General features: G+C 50.0%; 33 non-coding genes across 33 annotated transcripts; all 33 read right to left on the bottom strand.

Annotated features, from left to right (window-relative positions):
- Positions 1-523: 523 nt before the first annotated feature.
- Trnas-uga (transfer RNA serine (anticodon UGA)) lies at positions 524-605 on the bottom strand. The gene has a single exon. It is a non-coding gene; the product is annotated as a tRNA-Ser (tRNA).
- A 698-nt stretch (positions 606-1303) lies between these two features.
- On the bottom strand, positions 1304-1385 carry Trnas-cga (transfer RNA serine (anticodon CGA)). The gene has a single exon. It is a non-coding gene; the product is annotated as a tRNA-Ser (tRNA).
- Positions 1386-1523: 138 nt separating this feature from the next.
- Positions 1524-1596, bottom strand: Trnak-uuu (transfer RNA lysine (anticodon UUU)). Its single transcript has one exon. It is a non-coding gene; the product is annotated as a tRNA-Lys (tRNA).
- Positions 1597-2127: 531 nt separating this feature from the next.
- Positions 2128-2200, bottom strand: Trnaf-gaa (transfer RNA phenylalanine (anticodon GAA)). The gene has a single exon. It is a non-coding gene; the product is annotated as a tRNA-Phe (tRNA).
- A 591-nt stretch (positions 2201-2791) lies between these two features.
- Positions 2792-2873, bottom strand: Trnas-uga (transfer RNA serine (anticodon UGA)). Its single transcript has one exon. It is a non-coding gene; the product is annotated as a tRNA-Ser (tRNA).
- Positions 2874-3571: 698 nt separating this feature from the next.
- Positions 3572-3653, bottom strand: Trnas-cga (transfer RNA serine (anticodon CGA)). Its single transcript has one exon. It is a non-coding gene; the product is annotated as a tRNA-Ser (tRNA).
- Positions 3654-3791: 138 nt separating this feature from the next.
- Trnak-uuu (transfer RNA lysine (anticodon UUU)) lies at positions 3792-3864 on the bottom strand. Its single transcript has one exon. It is a non-coding gene; the product is annotated as a tRNA-Lys (tRNA).
- Positions 3865-4395: 531 nt separating this feature from the next.
- On the bottom strand, positions 4396-4468 carry Trnaf-gaa (transfer RNA phenylalanine (anticodon GAA)). Its single transcript has one exon. It is a non-coding gene; the product is annotated as a tRNA-Phe (tRNA).
- A 591-nt stretch (positions 4469-5059) lies between these two features.
- On the bottom strand, positions 5060-5141 carry Trnas-uga (transfer RNA serine (anticodon UGA)). The gene has a single exon. It is a non-coding gene; the product is annotated as a tRNA-Ser (tRNA).
- A 698-nt stretch (positions 5142-5839) lies between these two features.
- Positions 5840-5921, bottom strand: Trnas-cga (transfer RNA serine (anticodon CGA)). Its single transcript has one exon. It is a non-coding gene; the product is annotated as a tRNA-Ser (tRNA).
- A 138-nt stretch (positions 5922-6059) lies between these two features.
- Trnak-uuu (transfer RNA lysine (anticodon UUU)) lies at positions 6060-6132 on the bottom strand. Its single transcript has one exon. It is a non-coding gene; the product is annotated as a tRNA-Lys (tRNA).
- Positions 6133-6663: 531 nt separating this feature from the next.
- On the bottom strand, positions 6664-6736 carry Trnaf-gaa (transfer RNA phenylalanine (anticodon GAA)). The gene has a single exon. It is a non-coding gene; the product is annotated as a tRNA-Phe (tRNA).
- Positions 6737-7327: 591 nt separating this feature from the next.
- On the bottom strand, positions 7328-7409 carry Trnas-uga (transfer RNA serine (anticodon UGA)). The gene has a single exon. It is a non-coding gene; the product is annotated as a tRNA-Ser (tRNA).
- Positions 7410-8107: 698 nt separating this feature from the next.
- Trnas-cga (transfer RNA serine (anticodon CGA)) lies at positions 8108-8189 on the bottom strand. Its single transcript has one exon. It is a non-coding gene; the product is annotated as a tRNA-Ser (tRNA).
- Positions 8190-8327: 138 nt separating this feature from the next.
- On the bottom strand, positions 8328-8400 carry Trnak-uuu (transfer RNA lysine (anticodon UUU)). The gene has a single exon. It is a non-coding gene; the product is annotated as a tRNA-Lys (tRNA).
- A 531-nt stretch (positions 8401-8931) lies between these two features.
- On the bottom strand, positions 8932-9004 carry Trnaf-gaa (transfer RNA phenylalanine (anticodon GAA)). Its single transcript has one exon. It is a non-coding gene; the product is annotated as a tRNA-Phe (tRNA).
- Positions 9005-9595: 591 nt separating this feature from the next.
- Positions 9596-9677, bottom strand: Trnas-uga (transfer RNA serine (anticodon UGA)). Its single transcript has one exon. It is a non-coding gene; the product is annotated as a tRNA-Ser (tRNA).
- Positions 9678-10375: 698 nt separating this feature from the next.
- On the bottom strand, positions 10376-10457 carry Trnas-cga (transfer RNA serine (anticodon CGA)). Its single transcript has one exon. It is a non-coding gene; the product is annotated as a tRNA-Ser (tRNA).
- A 138-nt stretch (positions 10458-10595) lies between these two features.
- Trnak-uuu (transfer RNA lysine (anticodon UUU)) lies at positions 10596-10668 on the bottom strand. Its single transcript has one exon. It is a non-coding gene; the product is annotated as a tRNA-Lys (tRNA).
- Positions 10669-11199: 531 nt separating this feature from the next.
- On the bottom strand, positions 11200-11272 carry Trnaf-gaa (transfer RNA phenylalanine (anticodon GAA)). Its single transcript has one exon. It is a non-coding gene; the product is annotated as a tRNA-Phe (tRNA).
- A 591-nt stretch (positions 11273-11863) lies between these two features.
- Positions 11864-11945, bottom strand: Trnas-uga (transfer RNA serine (anticodon UGA)). The gene has a single exon. It is a non-coding gene; the product is annotated as a tRNA-Ser (tRNA).
- A 698-nt stretch (positions 11946-12643) lies between these two features.
- Trnas-cga (transfer RNA serine (anticodon CGA)) lies at positions 12644-12725 on the bottom strand. Its single transcript has one exon. It is a non-coding gene; the product is annotated as a tRNA-Ser (tRNA).
- Positions 12726-12863: 138 nt separating this feature from the next.
- On the bottom strand, positions 12864-12936 carry Trnak-uuu (transfer RNA lysine (anticodon UUU)). Its single transcript has one exon. It is a non-coding gene; the product is annotated as a tRNA-Lys (tRNA).
- Positions 12937-13467: 531 nt separating this feature from the next.
- On the bottom strand, positions 13468-13540 carry Trnaf-gaa (transfer RNA phenylalanine (anticodon GAA)). Its single transcript has one exon. It is a non-coding gene; the product is annotated as a tRNA-Phe (tRNA).
- A 591-nt stretch (positions 13541-14131) lies between these two features.
- Positions 14132-14213, bottom strand: Trnas-uga (transfer RNA serine (anticodon UGA)). Its single transcript has one exon. It is a non-coding gene; the product is annotated as a tRNA-Ser (tRNA).
- Positions 14214-14911: 698 nt separating this feature from the next.
- Trnas-cga (transfer RNA serine (anticodon CGA)) lies at positions 14912-14993 on the bottom strand. The gene has a single exon. It is a non-coding gene; the product is annotated as a tRNA-Ser (tRNA).
- Positions 14994-15131: 138 nt separating this feature from the next.
- Positions 15132-15204, bottom strand: Trnak-uuu (transfer RNA lysine (anticodon UUU)). The gene has a single exon. It is a non-coding gene; the product is annotated as a tRNA-Lys (tRNA).
- Positions 15205-15734: 530 nt separating this feature from the next.
- Trnaf-gaa (transfer RNA phenylalanine (anticodon GAA)) lies at positions 15735-15807 on the bottom strand. Its single transcript has one exon. It is a non-coding gene; the product is annotated as a tRNA-Phe (tRNA).
- Positions 15808-16398: 591 nt separating this feature from the next.
- On the bottom strand, positions 16399-16480 carry Trnas-uga (transfer RNA serine (anticodon UGA)). The gene has a single exon. It is a non-coding gene; the product is annotated as a tRNA-Ser (tRNA).
- Positions 16481-17178: 698 nt separating this feature from the next.
- On the bottom strand, positions 17179-17260 carry Trnas-cga (transfer RNA serine (anticodon CGA)). The gene has a single exon. It is a non-coding gene; the product is annotated as a tRNA-Ser (tRNA).
- A 138-nt stretch (positions 17261-17398) lies between these two features.
- Positions 17399-17471, bottom strand: Trnak-uuu (transfer RNA lysine (anticodon UUU)). Its single transcript has one exon. It is a non-coding gene; the product is annotated as a tRNA-Lys (tRNA).
- Positions 17472-18003: 532 nt separating this feature from the next.
- On the bottom strand, positions 18004-18076 carry Trnaf-gaa (transfer RNA phenylalanine (anticodon GAA)). The gene has a single exon. It is a non-coding gene; the product is annotated as a tRNA-Phe (tRNA).
- A 591-nt stretch (positions 18077-18667) lies between these two features.
- On the bottom strand, positions 18668-18749 carry Trnas-uga (transfer RNA serine (anticodon UGA)). Its single transcript has one exon. It is a non-coding gene; the product is annotated as a tRNA-Ser (tRNA).
- Between the last annotated feature and the right edge of the window lie 485 nt (positions 18750-19234).

The raw sequence follows: 19234 nt of genomic DNA, 5'->3' as shown, positions 1-19234 counted from the left end.
TTCGTCTGATAAGACACAGGGACGCTGAAAGGCGAGCAGCAGATGCAGTGAAGCACCACACACATTTCTTCTGCTTCAATCATCGTAACAAGCAAACACGTCGACTCGATTCATGTAATATTGACTTCGCTGACGCTAGAAAACCGGTGCTATATCGATGCCACGTGCAACTCGTGTGCAGAGAACGAGACACAAGAAGGAGTGAGCCTCTCCACCGTGTGAGAGGCAGTATCTAGCAGATACACACGGTAAAACATTTGACTTGCGCTAGCTCATAAATTGCTGCACGTCATCGTCTGCAAGCTAAAATGGACACATCTGCACTGCCCAGAGAGGCGACACTTGCACTGACACCTGGTGGACGGCTGCGAGACGAGGAGATGAGCTGTGGCTTCTGGGCGCGACTTTAGCGCTGCACCCTGTAGCCAAGAACACTGCACATTGCTGGCGACCCACGTGTTTAGTAGTGACGCAACCGCTAGGATGCAGCTGAACGTCCATCTTCTGTGAGCGAGAAAATTTTCGCAGTCGGCAGGACTCGAACCTGCGCTCCCAGAGGGAATCTGATTTCAAGTCAGACGCCTTAACCACTCGGCCACGACTGCCGGTGGCAAAAGCGTCTTCCGACAAGTGAAAGTGCCACCTTGAGAAGCAATCCGATGGCAGAAAGCGGCTTGGCCTCACTCTTTTCTCTAGTGTTTCCATGGCCAGCACATTAGCCGTTACGAAAGTGTATTAATTTTCGCCCAGGCAGAGGCTTGGACCCAACACCCTTTGGTTGAAAACCTAACGCTCTACCGACTGAGCTATCGTACAGCTGCGTGATGAGCGAGTGATTCACATGTCGTAATTACTGGCTTATGGCTCCAATGGCGACTTCACCGACTTCCCACTGACGCACCGCTGACGCTAGTTTTCTGTCGTCTTAAGCGGTGGACATACTTGCAAGTAGCTGCGAGATCTTAAGAAAAGAAACGCTGCACCATTGCTTTTGCCGCACTCGAATGACTGAATTACGATTCTTAAAAAGAAATGAATGTTCGCTCTGTCCAAAACTTCCAAGCACATGTGTGTACTCACAAACTCGGCGTCGGCGCGAGAAAATGACGGGAGCGCACTCGTGGGCCTGCGACGGCTTTCTGCAGTCCCAGCGTCAGTGCGTGGTGAACCGGTAACCACAGGAAGCAGCGGCCGTCGCGGAACTCTGTATTCTTAAATTTTCGTCTTGTTGAGAGTGGCGTCATTGGCTTGCACCCGCGTTCATGCGTGTGAAAATATTTGCTCTTCTTTACGCAAAATCGCACACAGCCGGTAGGACTCGAACCTACGCTCCCAGAGGGAATCTGATTTCGAGTCAGACGCCTTAACCACTCGGCCACGACTGCGCGGAGCGCAATCCTCTCCCGTCACATGCAACTGCCACCGTTTAAAGCACTGTGGTGGCAGGAAACGGCGTAGTTACATTCTCTTCCGTAGTGTTTCCGCCGCTACTAGACGAATCACTACCAAAGCATTAAAATTTCCGCCCAGACAGGGATTTGAACCCTGGACCCTTAGGTTAAAAGCCTAATGCTCTACCGGCTGAGCTACCCGGGCTCACAGGACGTTAGCAAACCTTCCACGATGCACAACTATACATTGGCTCATGTCCTTTACTGTTGTGCAATCGCTGCAACTAATAAAACGTCGCCTGGATGCTGTCTACAAACTTATCGTGCTAAGCTCGTAACAGACTATCAAAGAATACTGACACACGACGCAAAAACAAATTGCAGCAGTCGTTACGTCTCATGCGTTGGAGCAGAGGATTTACGTGTTTTGTTGACACTCACTGGGCAACTCGAAAATTCACAAGCATTTTGAATGCAATGTTTCCCACGCTTTCGCTCATTTCACAGTTCCGTTGGAGACGTTCTTCACGTCCTGACACAAAAAAGGGAACGCAGTCGGTAGGACATTTTTTTTTTTATTTTCTTGCTTCCCAGGCAGTTGCCTACTGTGTTCCTCTTATGGCATGCACTAGACAACCAGAACAGCTACAGGAGGGAGTCACTTTTGTTCTCGGCGGTAGTTACATTATCACAAACTCAGAGCAATTCCATTGGCGTCAGCTTCAAAACGAATGCATGCCGAAACCCGGGATCGAACCAGGGACCTTTAGATCTTCAGTCTAACGCTCTCCCAACTGAGCTATTTCGGCTGACGTGGAACGTCTCTGTTTTGTACGTCTTCGTTAACCTCTGCCTCGTCGCCAATTTCACAGTCGTCTTCGTCTGATAAGACACAGGGACGCTGAAAGGCGAGCAGCAGATGCAGTGAAGCACCACACACATTTCTTCTGCTTCAATCATCGTAACAAGCAAACACGTCGACTCGATTCATGTAATATTGACTTCGCTGACGCTAGAAAACCGGTGCTATATCGATGCCACGTGCAACTCGTGTGCAGAGAACGAGACACAAGAAGGAGTGAGCCTCTCCACCGTGTGAGAGGCAGTATCTAGCAGATACACACGGTAAAACATTTGACTTGCGCTAGCTCATAAATTGCTGCACGTCATCGTCTGCAAGCTAAAATGGACACATCTGCACTGCCCAGAGAGGCGACACTTGCACTGACACCTGGTGGACGGCTGCGAGACGAGGAGATGAGCTGTGGCTTCTGGGCGCGACTTTAGCGCTGCACCCTGTAGCCAAGAACACTGCACATTGCTGGCGACCCACGTGTTTAGTAGTGACGCAACCGCTAGGATGCAGCTGAACGTCCATCTTCTGTGAGCGAGAAAATTTTCGCAGTCGGCAGGACTCGAACCTGCGCTCCCAGAGGGAATCTGATTTCAAGTCAGACGCCTTAACCACTCGGCCACGACTGCCGGTGGCAAAAGCGTCTTCCGACAAGTGAAAGTGCCACCTTGAGAAGCAATCCGATGGCAGAAAGCGGCTTGGCCTCACTCTTTTCTCTAGTGTTTCCATGGCCAGCACATTAGCCGTTACGAAAGTGTATTAATTTTCGCCCAGGCAGAGGCTTGGACCCAACACCCTTTGGTTGAAAACCTAACGCTCTACCGACTGAGCTATCGTACAGCTGCGTGATGAGCGAGTGATTCACATGTCGTAATTACTGGCTTATGGCTCCAATGGCGACTTCACCGACTTCCCACTGACGCACCGCTGACGCTAGTTTTCTGTCGTCTTAAGCGGTGGACATACTTGCAAGTAGCTGCGAGATCTTAAGAAAAGAAACGCTGCACCATTGCTTTTGCCGCACTCGAATGACTGAATTACGATTCTTAAAAAGAAATGAATGTTCGCTCTGTCCAAAACTTCCAAGCACATGTGTGTACTCACAAACTCGGCGTCGGCGCGAGAAAATGACGGGAGCGCACTCGTGGGCCTGCGACGGCTTTCTGCAGTCCCAGCGTCAGTGCGTGGTGAACCGGTAACCACAGGAAGCAGCGGCCGTCGCGGAACTCTGTATTCTTAAATTTTCGTCTTGTTGAGAGTGGCGTCATTGGCTTGCACCCGCGTTCATGCGTGTGAAAATATTTGCTCTTCTTTACGCAAAATCGCACACAGCCGGTAGGACTCGAACCTACGCTCCCAGAGGGAATCTGATTTCGAGTCAGACGCCTTAACCACTCGGCCACGACTGCGCGGAGCGCAATCCTCTCCCGTCACATGCAACTGCCACCGTTTAAAGCACTGTGGTGGCAGGAAACGGCGTAGTTACATTCTCTTCCGTAGTGTTTCCGCCGCTACTAGACGAATCACTACCAAAGCATTAAAATTTCCGCCCAGACAGGGATTTGAACCCTGGACCCTTAGGTTAAAAGCCTAATGCTCTACCGGCTGAGCTACCCGGGCTCACAGGACGTTAGCAAACCTTCCACGATGCACAACTATACATTGGCTCATGTCCTTTACTGTTGTGCAATCGCTGCAACTAATAAAACGTCGCCTGGATGCTGTCTACAAACTTATCGTGCTAAGCTCGTAACAGACTATCAAAGAATACTGACACACGACGCAAAAACAAATTGCAGCAGTCGTTACGTCTCATGCGTTGGAGCAGAGGATTTACGTGTTTTGTTGACACTCACTGGGCAACTCGAAAATTCACAAGCATTTTGAATGCAATGTTTCCCACGCTTTCGCTCATTTCACAGTTCCGTTGGAGACGTTCTTCACGTCCTGACACAAAAAAGGGAACGCAGTCGGTAGGACATTTTTTTTTTTATTTTCTTGCTTCCCAGGCAGTTGCCTACTGTGTTCCTCTTATGGCATGCACTAGACAACCAGAACAGCTACAGGAGGGAGTCACTTTTGTTCTCGGCGGTAGTTACATTATCACAAACTCAGAGCAATTCCATTGGCGTCAGCTTCAAAACGAATGCATGCCGAAACCCGGGATCGAACCAGGGACCTTTAGATCTTCAGTCTAACGCTCTCCCAACTGAGCTATTTCGGCTGACGTGGAACGTCTCTGTTTTGTACGTCTTCGTTAACCTCTGCCTCGTCGCCAATTTCACAGTCGTCTTCGTCTGATAAGACACAGGGACGCTGAAAGGCGAGCAGCAGATGCAGTGAAGCACCACACACATTTCTTCTGCTTCAATCATCGTAACAAGCAAACACGTCGACTCGATTCATGTAATATTGACTTCGCTGACGCTAGAAAACCGGTGCTATATCGATGCCACGTGCAACTCGTGTGCAGAGAACGAGACACAAGAAGGAGTGAGCCTCTCCACCGTGTGAGAGGCAGTATCTAGCAGATACACACGGTAAAACATTTGACTTGCGCTAGCTCATAAATTGCTGCACGTCATCGTCTGCAAGCTAAAATGGACACATCTGCACTGCCCAGAGAGGCGACACTTGCACTGACACCTGGTGGACGGCTGCGAGACGAGGAGATGAGCTGTGGCTTCTGGGCGCGACTTTAGCGCTGCACCCTGTAGCCAAGAACACTGCACATTGCTGGCGACCCACGTGTTTAGTAGTGACGCAACCGCTAGGATGCAGCTGAACGTCCATCTTCTGTGAGCGAGAAAATTTTCGCAGTCGGCAGGACTCGAACCTGCGCTCCCGGAGGGAATCTGATTTCAAGTCAGACGCCTTAACCACTCGGCCACGACTGCCGGTGGCAAAAGCGTCTTCCGACAAGTGAAAGTGCCACCTTGAGAAGCAATCCGATGGCAGAAAGCGGCTTGGCCTCACTCTTTTCTCTAGTGTTTCCATGGCCAGCACATTAGCCGTTACGAAAGTGTATTAATTTTCGCCCAGGCAGAGGCTTGGACCCAACACCCTTTGGTTGAAAACCTAACGCTCTACCGACTGAGCTATCGTACAGCTGCGTGATGAGCGAGTGATTCACATGTCGTAATTACTGGCTTATGGCTCCAATGGCGACTTCACCGACTTCCCACTGACGCACCGCTGACGCTAGTTTTCTGTCGTCTTAAGCGGTGGACATACTTGCAAGTAGCTGCGAGATCTTAAGAAAAGAAACGCTGCACCATTGCTTTTGCCGCACTCGAATGACTGAATTACGATTCTTAAAAAGAAATGAATGTTCGCTCTGTCCAAAACTTCCAAGCACATGTGTGTACTCACAAACTCGGCGTCGGCGCGAGAAAATGACGGGAGCGCACTCGTGGGCCTGCGACGGCTTTCTGCAGTCCCAGCGTCAGTGCGTGGTGAACCGGTAACCACAGGAAGCAGCGGCCGTCGCGGAACTCTGTATTCTTAAATTTTCGTCTTGTTGAGAGTGGCGTCATTGGCTTGCACCCGCGTTCATGCGTGTGAAAATATTTGCTCTTCTTTACGCAAAATCGCACACAGCCGGTAGGACTCGAACCTACGCTCCCAGAGGGAATCTGATTTCGAGTCAGACGCCTTAACCACTCGGCCACGACTGCGCGGAGCGCAATCCTCTCCCGTCACATGCAACTGCCACCGTTTAAAGCACTGTGGTGGCAGGAAACGGCGTAGTTACATTCTCTTCCGTAGTGTTTCCGCCGCTACTAGACGAATCACTACCAAAGCATTAAAATTTCCGCCCAGACAGAGATTTGAACCCTGGACCCTTAGGTTAAAAGCCTAATGCTCTACCGGCTGAGCTACCCGGGCTCACAGGACATTAGCAAACCTTCCACGATGCACAACTATACATTGGCTCATGTCCTTTACTGTTGTGCAATCGCTGCAACTAATAAAACGTCGCCTGGATGCTGTCTACAAACTTATCGTGCTAAGCTCGTAACAGACTATCAAAGAATACTGACACACGACGCAAAAACAAATTGCAGCAGTCGTTACGTCTCATGCGTTGGAGCAGAGGATTTACGTGTTTTGTTGACACTCACTGGGCAACTCGAAAATTCACAAGCATTTTGAATGCAATGTTTCCCACGCTTTCGCTCATTTCACAGTTCCGTTGGAGACGTTCTTCACGTCCTGACACAAAAAAGGGAACGCAGTCGGTAGGACATTTTTTTTTTTATTTTCTTGCTTCCCAGGCAGTTGCCTACTGTGTTCCTCTTATGGCATGCACTAGACAACCAGAACAGCTACAGGAGGGAGTCACTTTTGTTCTCGGCGGTAGTTACATTATCACAAACTCAGAGCAATTCCATTGGCGTCAGCTTCAAAACGAATGCATGCCGAAACCCGGGATCGAACCAGGGACCTTTAGATCTTCAGTCTAACGCTCTCCCAACTGAGCTATTTCGGCTGACGTGGAACGTCTCTGTTTTGTACGTCTTCGTTAACCTCTGCCTCGTCGCCAATTTCACAGTCGTCTTCGTCTGATAAGACACAGGGACGCTGAAAGGCGAGCAGCAGATGCAGTGAAGCACCACACACATTTCTTCTGCTTCAATCATCGTAACAAGCAAACACGTCGACTCGATTCATGTAATATTGACTTCGCTGACGCTAGAAAACCGGTGCTATATCGATGCCACGTGCAACTCGTGTGCAGAGAACGAGACACAAGAAGGAGTGAGCCTCTCCACCGTGTGAGAGGCAGTATCTAGCAGATACACACGGTAAAACATTTGACTTGCGCTAGCTCATAAATTGCTGCACGTCATCGTCTGCAAGCTAAAATGGACACATCTGCACTGCCCAGAGAGGCGACACTTGCACTGACACCTGGTGGACGGCTGCGAGACGAGGAGATGAGCTGTGGCTTCTGGGCGCGACTTTAGCGCTGCACCCTGTAGCCAAGAACACTGCACATTGCTGGCGACCCACGTGTTTAGTAGTGACGCAACCGCTAGGATGCAGCTGAACGTCCATCTTCTGTGAGCGAGAAAATTTTCGCAGTCGGCAGGACTCGAACCTGCGCTCCCGGAGGGAATCTGATTTCAAGTCAGACGCCTTAACCACTCGGCCACGACTGCCGGTGGCAAAAGCGTCTTCCGACAAGTGAAAGTGCCACCTTGAGAAGCAATCCGATGGCAGAAAGCGGCTTGGCCTCACTCTTTTCTCTAGTGTTTCCATGGCCAGCACATTAGCCGTTACGAAAGTGTATTAATTTTCGCCCAGGCAGAGGCTTGGACCCAACACCCTTTGGTTGAAAACCTAACGCTCTACCGACTGAGCTATCGTACAGCTGCGTGATGAGCGAGTGATTCACATGTCGTAATTACTGGCTTATGGCTCCAATGGCGACTTCACCGACTTCCCACTGACGCACCGCTGACGCTAGTTTTCTGTCGTCTTAAGCGGTGGACATACTTGCAAGTAGCTGCGAGATCTTAAGAAAAGAAACGCTGCACCATTGCTTTTGCCGCACTCGAATGACTGAATTACGATTCTTAAAAAGAAATGAATGTTCGCTCTGTCCAAAACTTCCAAGCACATGTGTGTACTCACAAACTCGGCGTCGGCGCGAGAAAATGACGGGAGCGCACTCGTGGGCCTGCGACGGCTTTCTGCAGTCCCAGCGTCAGTGCGTGGTGAACCGGTAACCACAGGAAGCAGCGGCCGTCGCGGAACTCTGTATTCTTAAATTTTCGTCTTGTTGAGAGTGGCGTCATTGGCTTGCACCCGCGTTCATGCGTGTGAAAATATTTGCTCTTCTTTACGCAAAATCGCACACAGCCGGTAGGACTCGAACCTACGCTCCCAGAGGGAATCTGATTTCGAGTCAGACGCCTTAACCACTCGGCCACGACTGCGCGGAGCGCAATCCTCTCCCGTCACATGCAACTGCCACCGTTTAAAGCACTGTGGTGGCAGGAAACGGCGTAGTTACATTCTCTTCCGTAGTGTTTCCGCCGCTACTAGACGAATCACTACCAAAGCATTAAAATTTCCGCCCAGACAGGGATTTGAACCCTGGACCCTTAGGTTAAAAGCCTAATGCTCTACCGGCTGAGCTACCCGGGCTCACAGGACATTAGCAAACCTTCCACGATGCACAACTATACATTGGCTCATGTCCTTTACTGTTGTGCAATCGCTGCAACTAATAAAACGTCGCCTGGATGCTGTCTACAAACTTATCGTGCTAAGCTCGTAACAGACTATCAAAGAATACTGACACACGACGCAAAAACAAATTGCAGCAGTCGTTACGTCTCATGCGTTGGAGCAGAGGATTTACGTGTTTTGTTGACACTCACTGGGCAACTCGAAAATTCACAAGCATTTTGAATGCAATGTTTCCCACGCTTTCGCTCATTTCACAGTTCCGTTGGAGACGTTCTTCACGTCCTGACACAAAAAAGGGAACGCAGTCGGTAGGACATTTTTTTTTTTATTTTCTTGCTTCCCAGGCAGTTGCCTACTGTGTTCCTCTTATGGCATGCACTAGACAACCAGAACAGCTACAGGAGGGAGTCACTTTTGTTCTCGGCGGTAGTTACATTATCACAAACTCAGAGCAATTCCATTGGCGTCAGCTTCAAAACGAATGCATGCCGAAACCCGGGATCGAACCAGGGACCTTTAGATCTTCAGTCTAACGCTCTCCCAACTGAGCTATTTCGGCTGACGTGGAACGTCTCTGTTTTGTACGTCTTCGTTAACCTCTGCCTCGTCGCCAATTTCACAGTCGTCTTCGTCTGATAAGACACAGGGACGCTGAAAGGCGAGCAGCAGATGCAGTGAAGCACCACACACATTTCTTCTGCTTCAATCATCGTAACAAGCAAACACGTCGACTCGATTCATGTAATATTGACTTCGCTGACGCTAGAAAACCGGTGCTATATCGATGCCACGTGCAACTCGTGTGCAGAGAACGAGACACAAGAAGGAGTGAGCCTCTCCACCGTGTGAGAGGCAGTATCTAGCAGATACACACGGTAAAACATTTGACTTGCGCTAGCTCATAAATTGCTGCACGTCATCGTCTGCAAGCTAAAATGGACACATCTGCACTGCCCAGAGAGGCGACACTTGCACTGACACCTGGTGGACGGCTGCGAGACGAGGAGATGAGCTGTGGCTTCTGGGCGCGACTTTAGCGCTGCACCCTGTAGCCAAGAACACTGCACATTGCTGGCGACCCACGTGTTTAGTAGTGACGCAACCGCTAGGATGCAGCTGAACGTCCATCTTCTGTGAGCGAGAAAATTTTCGCAGTCGGCAGGACTCGAACCTGCGCTCCCGGAGGGAATCTGATTTCAAGTCAGACGCCTTAACCACTCGGCCACGACTGCCGGTGGCAAAAGCGTCTTCCGACAAGTGAAAGTGCCACCTTGAGAAGCAATCCGATGGCAGAAAGCGGCTTGGCCTCACTCTTTTCTCTAGTGTTTCCATGGCCAGCACATTAGCCGTTACGAAAGTGTATTAATTTTCGCCCAGGCAGAGGCTTGGACCCAACACCCTTTGGTTGAAAACCTAACGCTCTACCGACTGAGCTATCGTACAGCTGCGTGATGAGCGAGTGATTCACATGTCGTAATTACTGGCTTATGGCTCCAATGGCGACTTCACCGACTTCCCACTGACGCACCGCTGACGCTAGTTTTCTGTCGTCTTAAGCGGTGGACATACTTGCAAGTAGCTGCGAGATCTTAAGAAAAGAAACGCTGCACCATTGCTTTTGCCGCACTCGAATGACTGAATTACGATTCTTAAAAAGAAATGAATGTTCGCTCTGTCCAAAACTTCCAAGCACATGTGTGTACTCACAAACTCGGCGTCGGCGCGAGAAAATGACGGGAGCGCACTCGTGGGCCTGCGACGGCTTTCTGCAGTCCCAGCGTCAGTGCGTGGTGAACCGGTAACCACAGGAAGCAGCGGCCGTCGCGGAACTCTGTATTCTTAAATTTTCGTCTTGTTGAGAGTGGCGTCATTGGCTTGCACCCGCGTTCATGCGTGTGAAAATATTTGCTCTTCTTTACGCAAAATCGCACACAGCCGGTAGGACTCGAACCTACGCTCCCAGAGGGAATCTGATTTCGAGTCAGACGCCTTAACCACTCGGCCACGACTGCGCGGAGCGCAATCCTCTCCCGTCACATGCAACTGCCACCGTTTAAAGCACTGTGGTGGCAGGAAACGGCGTAGTTACATTCTCTTCCGTAGTGTTTCCGCCGCTACTAGACGAATCACTACCAAAGCATTAAAATTTCCGCCCAGACAGGGATTTGAACCCTGGACCCTTAGGTTAAAAGCCTAATGCTCTACCGGCTGAGCTACCCGGGCTCACAGGACATTAGCAAACCTTCCACGATGCACAACTATACATTGGCTCATGTCCTTTACTGTTGTGCAATCGCTGCAACTAATAAAACGTCGCCTGGATGCTGTCTACAAACTTATCGTGCTAAGCTCGTAACAGACTATCAAAGAATACTGACACACGACGCAAAAACAAATTGCAGCAGTCGTTACGTCTCATGCGTTGGAGCAGAGGATTTACGTGTTTTGTTGACACTCACTGGGCAACTCGAAAATTCACAAGCATTTTGAATGCAATGTTTCCCACGCTTTCGCTCATTTCACAGTTCCGTTGGAGACGTTCTTCACGTCCTGACACAAAAAAGGGAACGCAGTCGGTAGGACATTTTTTTTTTTATTTTCTTGCTTCCCAGGCAGTTGCCTACTGTGTTCCTCTTATGGCATGCACTAGACAACCAGAACAGCTACAGGAGGGAGTCACTTTTGTTCTCGGCGGTAGTTACATTATCACAAACTCAGAGCAATTCCATTGGCGTCAGCTTCAAAACGAATGCATGCCGAAACCCGGGATCGAACCAGGGACCTTTAGATCTTCAGTCTAACGCTCTCCCAACTGAGCTATTTCGGCTGACGTGGAACGTCTCTGTTTTGTACGTCTTCGTTAACCTCTGCCTCGTCGCCAATTTCACAGTCGTCTTCGTCTGATAAGACACAGGGACGCTGAAAGGCGAGCAGCAGATGCAGTGAAGCACCACACACATTTCTTCTGCTTCAATCATCGTAACAAGCAAACACGTCGACTCGATTCATGTAATATTGACTTCGCTGACGCTAGAAAACCGGTGCTATATCGATGCCACGTGCAACTCGTGTGCAGAGAACGAGACACAAGAAGGAGTGAGCCTCTCCACCGTGTGAGAGGCAGTATCTAGCAGATACACACGGTAAAACATTTGACTTGCGCTAGCTCATAAATTGCTGCACGTCATCGTCTGCAAGCTAAAATGGACACATCTGCACTGCCCAGAGAGGCGACACTTGCACTGACACCTGGTGGACGGCTGCGAGACGAGGAGATGAGCTGTGGCTTCTGGGCGCGACTTTAGCGCTGCACCCTGTAGCCAAGAACACTGCACATTGCTGGCGACCCACGTGTTTAGTAGTGACGCAACCGCTAGGATGCAGCTGAACGTCCATCTTCTGTGAGCGAGAAAATTTTCGCAGTCGGCAGGACTCGAACCTGCGCTCCCGGAGGGAATCTGATTTCAAGTCAGACGCCTTAACCACTCGGCCACGACTGCCGGTGGCAAAAGCGTCTTCCGACAAGTGGAAGTTGCACCTTGAGAAGCAATCCGATGGCAGAAAGCGGCTTGGCCTCACTCTTTTCTCTAGTGTTTCCATGGCCAGCACATTAGCCGTTACGAAAGTGTATTAATTTTCGCCCAGGCAGAGGCTTGGACCCAACACCCTTTGGTTGAAAACCTAACGCTCTACCGACTGAGCTATCGTACAGCTGCGTGATGAGCGAGTGATTCACATGTCGTAATTACTGGCTTATGGCTCCAATGGCGACTTCACCGACTTCCCACTGACGCACCGCTGACGCTAGTTTTCTGTCGTCTTAAGCGGTGGACATACTTGCAAGTAGCTGCGAGATCTTAAGAAAAGAAACGCTGCACCATTGCTTTTGCCGCACTCGAATGACTGAATTACGATTCTTAAAAAGAAATGAATGTTCGCTCTGTCCAAAACTTCCAAGCACATGTGTGTACTCACAAACTCGGCGTCGGCGCGAGAAAATGACGGGAGCGCACTCGTGGGCCTGCGACGGCTTTCTGCAGTCCCAGCGTCAGTGCGTGGTGAACCGGTAACCACAGGAAGCAGCGGCCGTCGCGGAACTCTGTATTCTTAAATTTTCGTCTTGTTGAGAGTGGCGTCATTGGCTTGCACCCGCGTTCATGCGTGTGAAAATATTTGCTCTTCTTTACGCAAAATCGCACACAGCCGGTAGGACTCGAACCTACGCTCCCAGAGGGAATCTGATTTCGAGTCAGACGCCTTAACCACTCGGCCACGACTGCGCGGAGCGCAATCCTCTCCCGTCACATGCAACTGCCACCGTTTAAAGCACTGTGGTGGCAGGAAACGGCGTAGTTACATTCTCTTCCGTAGTGTTTCCGCCGCTACTAGACGAATCACTACCAAAGCATTAAAATTTCCGCCCAGACAGGGATTTGAACCCTGGACCCTTAGGTTAAAAGCCTAATGCTCTACCGGCTGAGCTACCCGGGCTCACAGGACATTAGCAAACCTTCCACGATGCACAACTATACATTGGCTCATGTCCTTTACTGTTGTGCAATCGCTGCAACTAATAAAACGTCGCCTGGATGCTGTCTACAAACTTATCGTGCTAAGCTCGTAACAGACTATCAAAGAATACTGACACACGACGCAAAAACAAATTGCAGCAGTCGTTACGTCTCATGCGTTGGAGCAGAGGATTTACGTGTTTTGTTGACACTCACTGGGCAACTCGAAAATTCACAAGCATTTTGAATGCAATGTTTCCCACGCTTTCGCTCATTTCACAGTTCCGTTGGAGACGTTCTTCACGTCCTGACACAAAAAAGGGAACGCAGTCGGTAGGACATTTTTTTTTTTATTTTCTTGCTTCCCAGGCAGTTGCCTACTGTGTTCCTCTTATGGCATGCACTAGACAACCAGAACAGCTACAGGAGGGAGTCACTTTTGTTCTCGGCGGTAGTTACATTATCACAAACTCAGAGCAATTCCATTGGCGTCAGCTTCAAAACGAATGCATGCCGAAACCCGGGATCGAACCAGGGACCTTTAGATCTTCAGTCTAACGCTCTCCCAACTGAGCTATTTCGGCTGACGTGGAACGTCTCTGTTTTGTACGTCTTCGTTAACCTCTGCCTCGTCGCCAATTTCACAGTCGTCTTCGTCTGATAAGACACAGGGACGCTGAAAGGCGAGCAGCAGATGCAGTGAAGCACCACACACATTTCTTCTGCTTCAATCATCGTAACAAGCAAACACGTCGACTCGATTCATGTAATATTGACTTCGCTGACGCTAGAAAACCGGTGCTATATCGATGCCACGTGCAACTCGTGTGCAGAGAACGAGACACAAGAAGGAGTGAGCCTCTCCACCGTGTGAGAGGCAGTATCTAGCAGATACACACGGTAAAACATTTGACTTGCGCTAGCTCATAAATTGCTGCACGTCATCGTCTGCAAGCTAAAATGGACACATCTGCACTGCCCAGAGAGGCGACACTTGCACTGACACCTGGTGGACGGCTGCGAGACGAGGAGATGAGCTGTGGCTTCTGGGCGCGACTTTAGCGCTGCACCCTGTAGCCAAGAACACTGCACATTGCTGGCGACCCACGTGTTTAGTAGTGACGCAACCGCTAGGATGCAGCTGAACGTCCATCTTCTGTGAGCGAGAAAATTTTCGCAGTCGGCAGGACTCGAACCTGCGCTCCCAGAGGGAATCTGATTTCAAGTCAGACGCCTTAACCACTCGGCCACGACTGCCGGTGGCAAAAGCGTCTTCCGACAAGTGAAAGTGCCACCTTGAGAAGCAATCCGATGGCAGAAAGCGGCTTGGCCTCACTCTTTTCTCTAGTGTTTCCATGGCCAGCACATTAGCCGTTACGAAAGTGTATTAATTTTCGCCCAGGCAGAGGCTTGGACCCAACACCCTTTGGTTGAAAACCTAACGCTCTACCGACTGAGCTATCGTACAGCTGCGTGATGAGCGAGTGATTCACATGTCGTAATTACTGGCTTATGGCTCCAATGGCGACTTCACCGACTTCCCACTGACGCACCGCTGACGCTAGTTTTCTGTCGTCTTAAGCGGTGGACATACTTGCAAGTAGCTGCGAGATCTTAAGAAAAGAAACGCTGCACCATTGCTTTTGCCGCACTCGAATGACTGAATTACGATTCTTAAAAAGAAATGAATGTTCGCTCTGTCCAAAACTTCCAAGCACATGTGTGTACTCACAAACTCGGCGTCGGCGCGAGAAAATGACGGGAGCGCACTCGTGGGCCTGCGACGGCTTTCTGCAGTCCCAGCGTCAGTGCGTGGTGAACCGGTAACCACAGGAAGCAGCGGCCGTCGCGGAACTCTGTATTCTTAAATTTTCGTCTTGTTGAGAGTGGCGTCATTGGCTTGCACCCGCGTTCATGCGTGTGAAAATATTTGCTCTTCTTTACGCAAAATCGCACACAGCCGGTAGGACTCGAACCTACGCTCCCAGAGGGAATCTGATTTCGAGTCAGACGCCTTAACCACTCGGCCACGACTGCGCGGAGCGCAATCCTCTCCCGTCACATGCAACTGCCACCGTTTAAAGCACTGTGGTGGCAGGAAACGGCGTAGTTACATTCTCTTCCGTAGTGTTTCCGCCGCTACTAGACGAATCACTACCAAAGCATTAAAATTTCCGCCCAGACAGGGATTTGAACCCTGGACCCTTAGGTTAAAAGCCTAATGCTCTACCGGCTGAGCTACCCGGGCTCACAGGACGTTAGCAAACCTTCCACGATGCACAACTATACATTGGCTCATGTCCTTTACTGTTGTGCAATCGCTGCAACTAATAAAACGTCGCCTGGATGCTGTCTACAAACTTATCGTGCTAAGCTCGTAACAGACTATCAAAGAATACTGACACACGACGCAAAAACAAATTGCAGCAGTCGTTACGTCTCATGCGTTGGAGCAGAGGATTTACGTGTTTTGTTGACACTCACTGGGCAACTCGAAAATTCACAAGCATTTTGAATGCAATGTTTCCCACGCTTTCGCTCATTTCACAGTTCCGTTGGAGACGTTCTTCACGTCCTGACACAAAAAAGGGAACGCAGTCGGTAGGACATTTTTTTTTTATTTTCTTGCTTCCCAGGCAGTTGCCTACTGTGTTCCTCTTATGGCATGCACTAGACAACCAGAACAGCTACAGGAGGGAGTCACTTTTGTTCTCGGCGGTAGTTACATTATCACAAACTCAGAGCAATTCCATTGGCGTCAGCTTCAAAACGAATGCATGCCGAAACCCGGGATCGAACCAGGGACCTTTAGATCTTCAGTCTAACGCTCTCCCAACTGAGCTATTTCGGCTGACGTGGAACGTCTCTGTTTTGTACGTCTTCGTTAACCTCTGCCTCGTCGCCAATTTCACAGTCGTCTTCGTCTGATAAGACACAGGGACGCTGAAAGGCGAGCAGCAGATGCAGTGAAGCACCACACACATTTCTTCTGCTTCAATCATCGTAACAAGCAAACACGTCGACTCGATTCATGTAATATTGACTTCGCTGACGCTAGAAAACCGGTGCTATATCGATGCCACGTGCAACTCGTGTGCAGAGAACGAGACACAAGAAGGAGTGAGCCTCTCCACCGTGTGAGAGGCAGTATCTAGCAGATACACACGGTAAAACATTTGACTTGCGCTAGCTCATAAATTGCTGCACGTCATCGTCTGCAAGCTAAAATGGACACATCTGCACTGCCCAGAGAGGCGACACTTGCACTGACACCTGGTGGACGGCTGCGAGACGAGGAGATGAGCTGTGGCTTCTGGGCGCGACTTTAGCGCTGCACCCTGTAGCCAAGAACACTGCACATTGCTGGCGACCCACGTGTTTAGTAGTGACGCAACCGCTAGGATGCAGCTGAACGTCCATCTTCTGTGAGCGAGAAAATTTTCGCAGTCGGCAGGACTCGAACCTGCGCTCCCGGAGGGAATCTGATTTCAAGTCAGACGCCTTAACCACTCGGCCACGACTGCCGGTGGCAAAAGCGTCTTCCGACAAGTGAAAGTGCCACCTTGAGAAGCAATCCGATGGCAGAAAGCGGCTTGGCCTCACTCTTTTCTCTAGTGTTTCCATGGCCAGCACATTAGCCGTTACGAAAGTGTATTAATTTTCGCCCAGGCAGAGGCTTGGACCCAACACCCTTTGGTTGAAAACCTAACGCTCTACCGACTGAGCTATCGTACAGCTGCGTGATGAGCGAGTGATTCACATGTCGTAATTACTGGCTTATGGCTCCAATGGCGACTTCACCGACTTCCCACTGACGCACCGCTGACGCTAGTTTTCTGTCGTCTTAAGCGGTGGACATACTTGCAAGTAGCTGCGAGATCTTAAGAAAAGAAACGCTGCACCATTGCTTTTGCCGCACTCGAATGACTGAATTACGATTCTTAAAAAGAAATGAATGTTCGCTCTGTCCAAAACTTCCAAGCACATGTGTGTACTCACAAACTCGGCGTCGGCGCGAGAAAATGACGGGAGCGCACTCGTGGGCCTGCGACGGCTTTCTGCAGTCCCAGCGTCAGTGCGTGGTGAACCGGTAACCACAGGAAGCAGCGGCCGTCGCGGAACTCTGTATTCTTAAATTTTCGTCTTGTTGAGAGTGGCGTCATTGGCTTGCACCCGCGTTCATGCGTGTGAAAATATTTGCTCTTCTTTACGCAAAATCGCACACAGCCGGTAGGACTCGAACCTACGCTCCCAGAGGGAATCTGATTTCGAGTCAGACGCCTTAACCACTCGGCCACGACTGCGCGGAGCGCAATCCTCTCCCGTCACATGCAACTGCCACCGTTTAAAGCACTGTGGTGGCAGGAAACGGCGTAGTTACATTCTCTTCCGTAGTGTTTCCGCCGCTACTAGACGAATCACTACCAAAGCATTAAAATTTCCGCCCAGACAGGGATTTGAACCCTGGACCCTTAGGTTAAAAGCCTAATGCTCTACCGGCTGAGCTACCCGGGCTCACAGGACGTTAGCAAACCTTCCACGATGCACAACTATACATTGGCTCATGTCCTTTACTGTTGTGCAATCGCTGCAACTAATAAAACGTCGCCTGGATGCTGTCTACAAACTTATCGTGCTAAGCTCGTAACAGACTATCAAAGAATACTGACACACGACGCAAAAACAAATTGCAGCAGTCGTTACGTCTCATGCGTTGGAGCAGAGGATTTACGTGTTTTGTTGACACTCACTGGGCAACTCGAAAATTCACAAGCATTTTGAATGCAATGTTTCCCACGCTTTCGCTCATTTCACAGTTCCGTTGGAGACGTTCTTCACGTCCTGACACAAAAAAGGGAACGCAGTCGGTAGGACATTTTTTTTTTTTATTTTCTTGCTTCCCAGGCAGTTGCCTACTGTGTTCCTCTTATGGCATGCACTAGACAACCAGAACAGCTACAGGAGGGAGTCACTTTTGTTCTCGGCGGTAGTTACATTATCACAAACTCAGAGCAATTCCATTGGCGTCAGCTTCAAAACGAATGCATGCCGAAACCCGGGATCGAACCAGGGACCTTTAGATCTTCAGTCTAACGCTCTCCCAACTGAGCTATTTCGGCTGACGTGGAACGTCTCTGTTTTGTACGTCTTCGTTAACCTCTGCCTCGTCGCCAATTTCACAGTCGTCTTCGTCTGATAAGACACAGGGACGCTGAAAGGCGAGCAGCAGATGCAGTGAAGCACCACACACATTTCTTCTGCTTCAATCATCGTAACAAGCAAACACGTCGACTCGATTCATGTAATATTGACTTCGCTGACGCTAGAAAACCGGTGCTATATCGATGCCACGTGCAACTCGTGTGCAGAGAACGAGACACAAGAAGGAGTGAGCCTCTCCACCGTGTGAGAGGCAGTATCTAGCAGATACACACGGTAAAACATTTGACTTGCGCTAGCTCATAAATTGCTGCACGTCATCGTCTGCAAGCTAAAATGGACACATCTGCACTGCCCAGAGAGGCGACACTTGCACTGACACCTGGTGGACGGCTGCGAGACGAGGAGATGAGCTGTGGCTTCTGGGCGCGACTTTAGCGCTGCACCCTGTAGCCAAGAACACTGCACATTGCTGGCGACCCACGTGTTTAGTAGTGACGCAACCGCTAGGATGCAGCTGAACGTCCATCTTCTGTGAGCGAGAAAATTTTCGCAGTCGGCAGGACTCGAACCTGCGCTCCCGGAGGGAATCTGATTTCAAGTCAGACGCCTTAACCACTCGGCCACGACTGCCGGTGGCAAAAGCGTCTTCCGACAAGTGAAAGTGCCACCTTGAGAAGCAATCCGATGGCAGAAAGCGGCTTGGCCTCACTCTTTTCTCTAGTGTTTCCATGGCCAGCACATTAGCCGTTACGAAAGTGTATTAATTTTCGCCCAGGCAGAGGCTTGGACCCAACACCCTTTGGTTGAAAACCTAACGCTCTACCGACTGAGCTATCGTACAGCTGCGTGATGAGCGAGTGATTCACATGTCGTAATTACTGGCTTATGGCTCCAATGGCGACTTCACCGACTTCCCACTGACGCACCGCTGACGCTAGTTTTCTGTCGTCTTAAGCGGTGGACATACTTGCAAGTAGCTGCGAGATCTTAAGAAAAGAAACGCTGCACCATTGCTTTTGCCGCACTCGAATGACTGAATTACGATTCTTAAAAAGAAATGAATGTTCGCTCTGTCCAAAACTTCCAAGCACATGTGTGTACTCACAAACTCGGCG

Source organism: Schistocerca nitens, unplaced genomic scaffold (assembly GCF_023898315.1).
Source record: "Schistocerca nitens isolate TAMUIC-IGC-003100 unplaced genomic scaffold, iqSchNite1.1 HiC_scaffold_334, whole genome shotgun sequence".
NCBI classification, from domain to species: domain Eukaryota; kingdom Metazoa; phylum Arthropoda; class Insecta; order Orthoptera; family Acrididae; genus Schistocerca; species Schistocerca nitens.
Note: the sequence above shows the minus strand (reverse complement) of the source record. Positions and strands in the feature narration are given on the sequence as shown.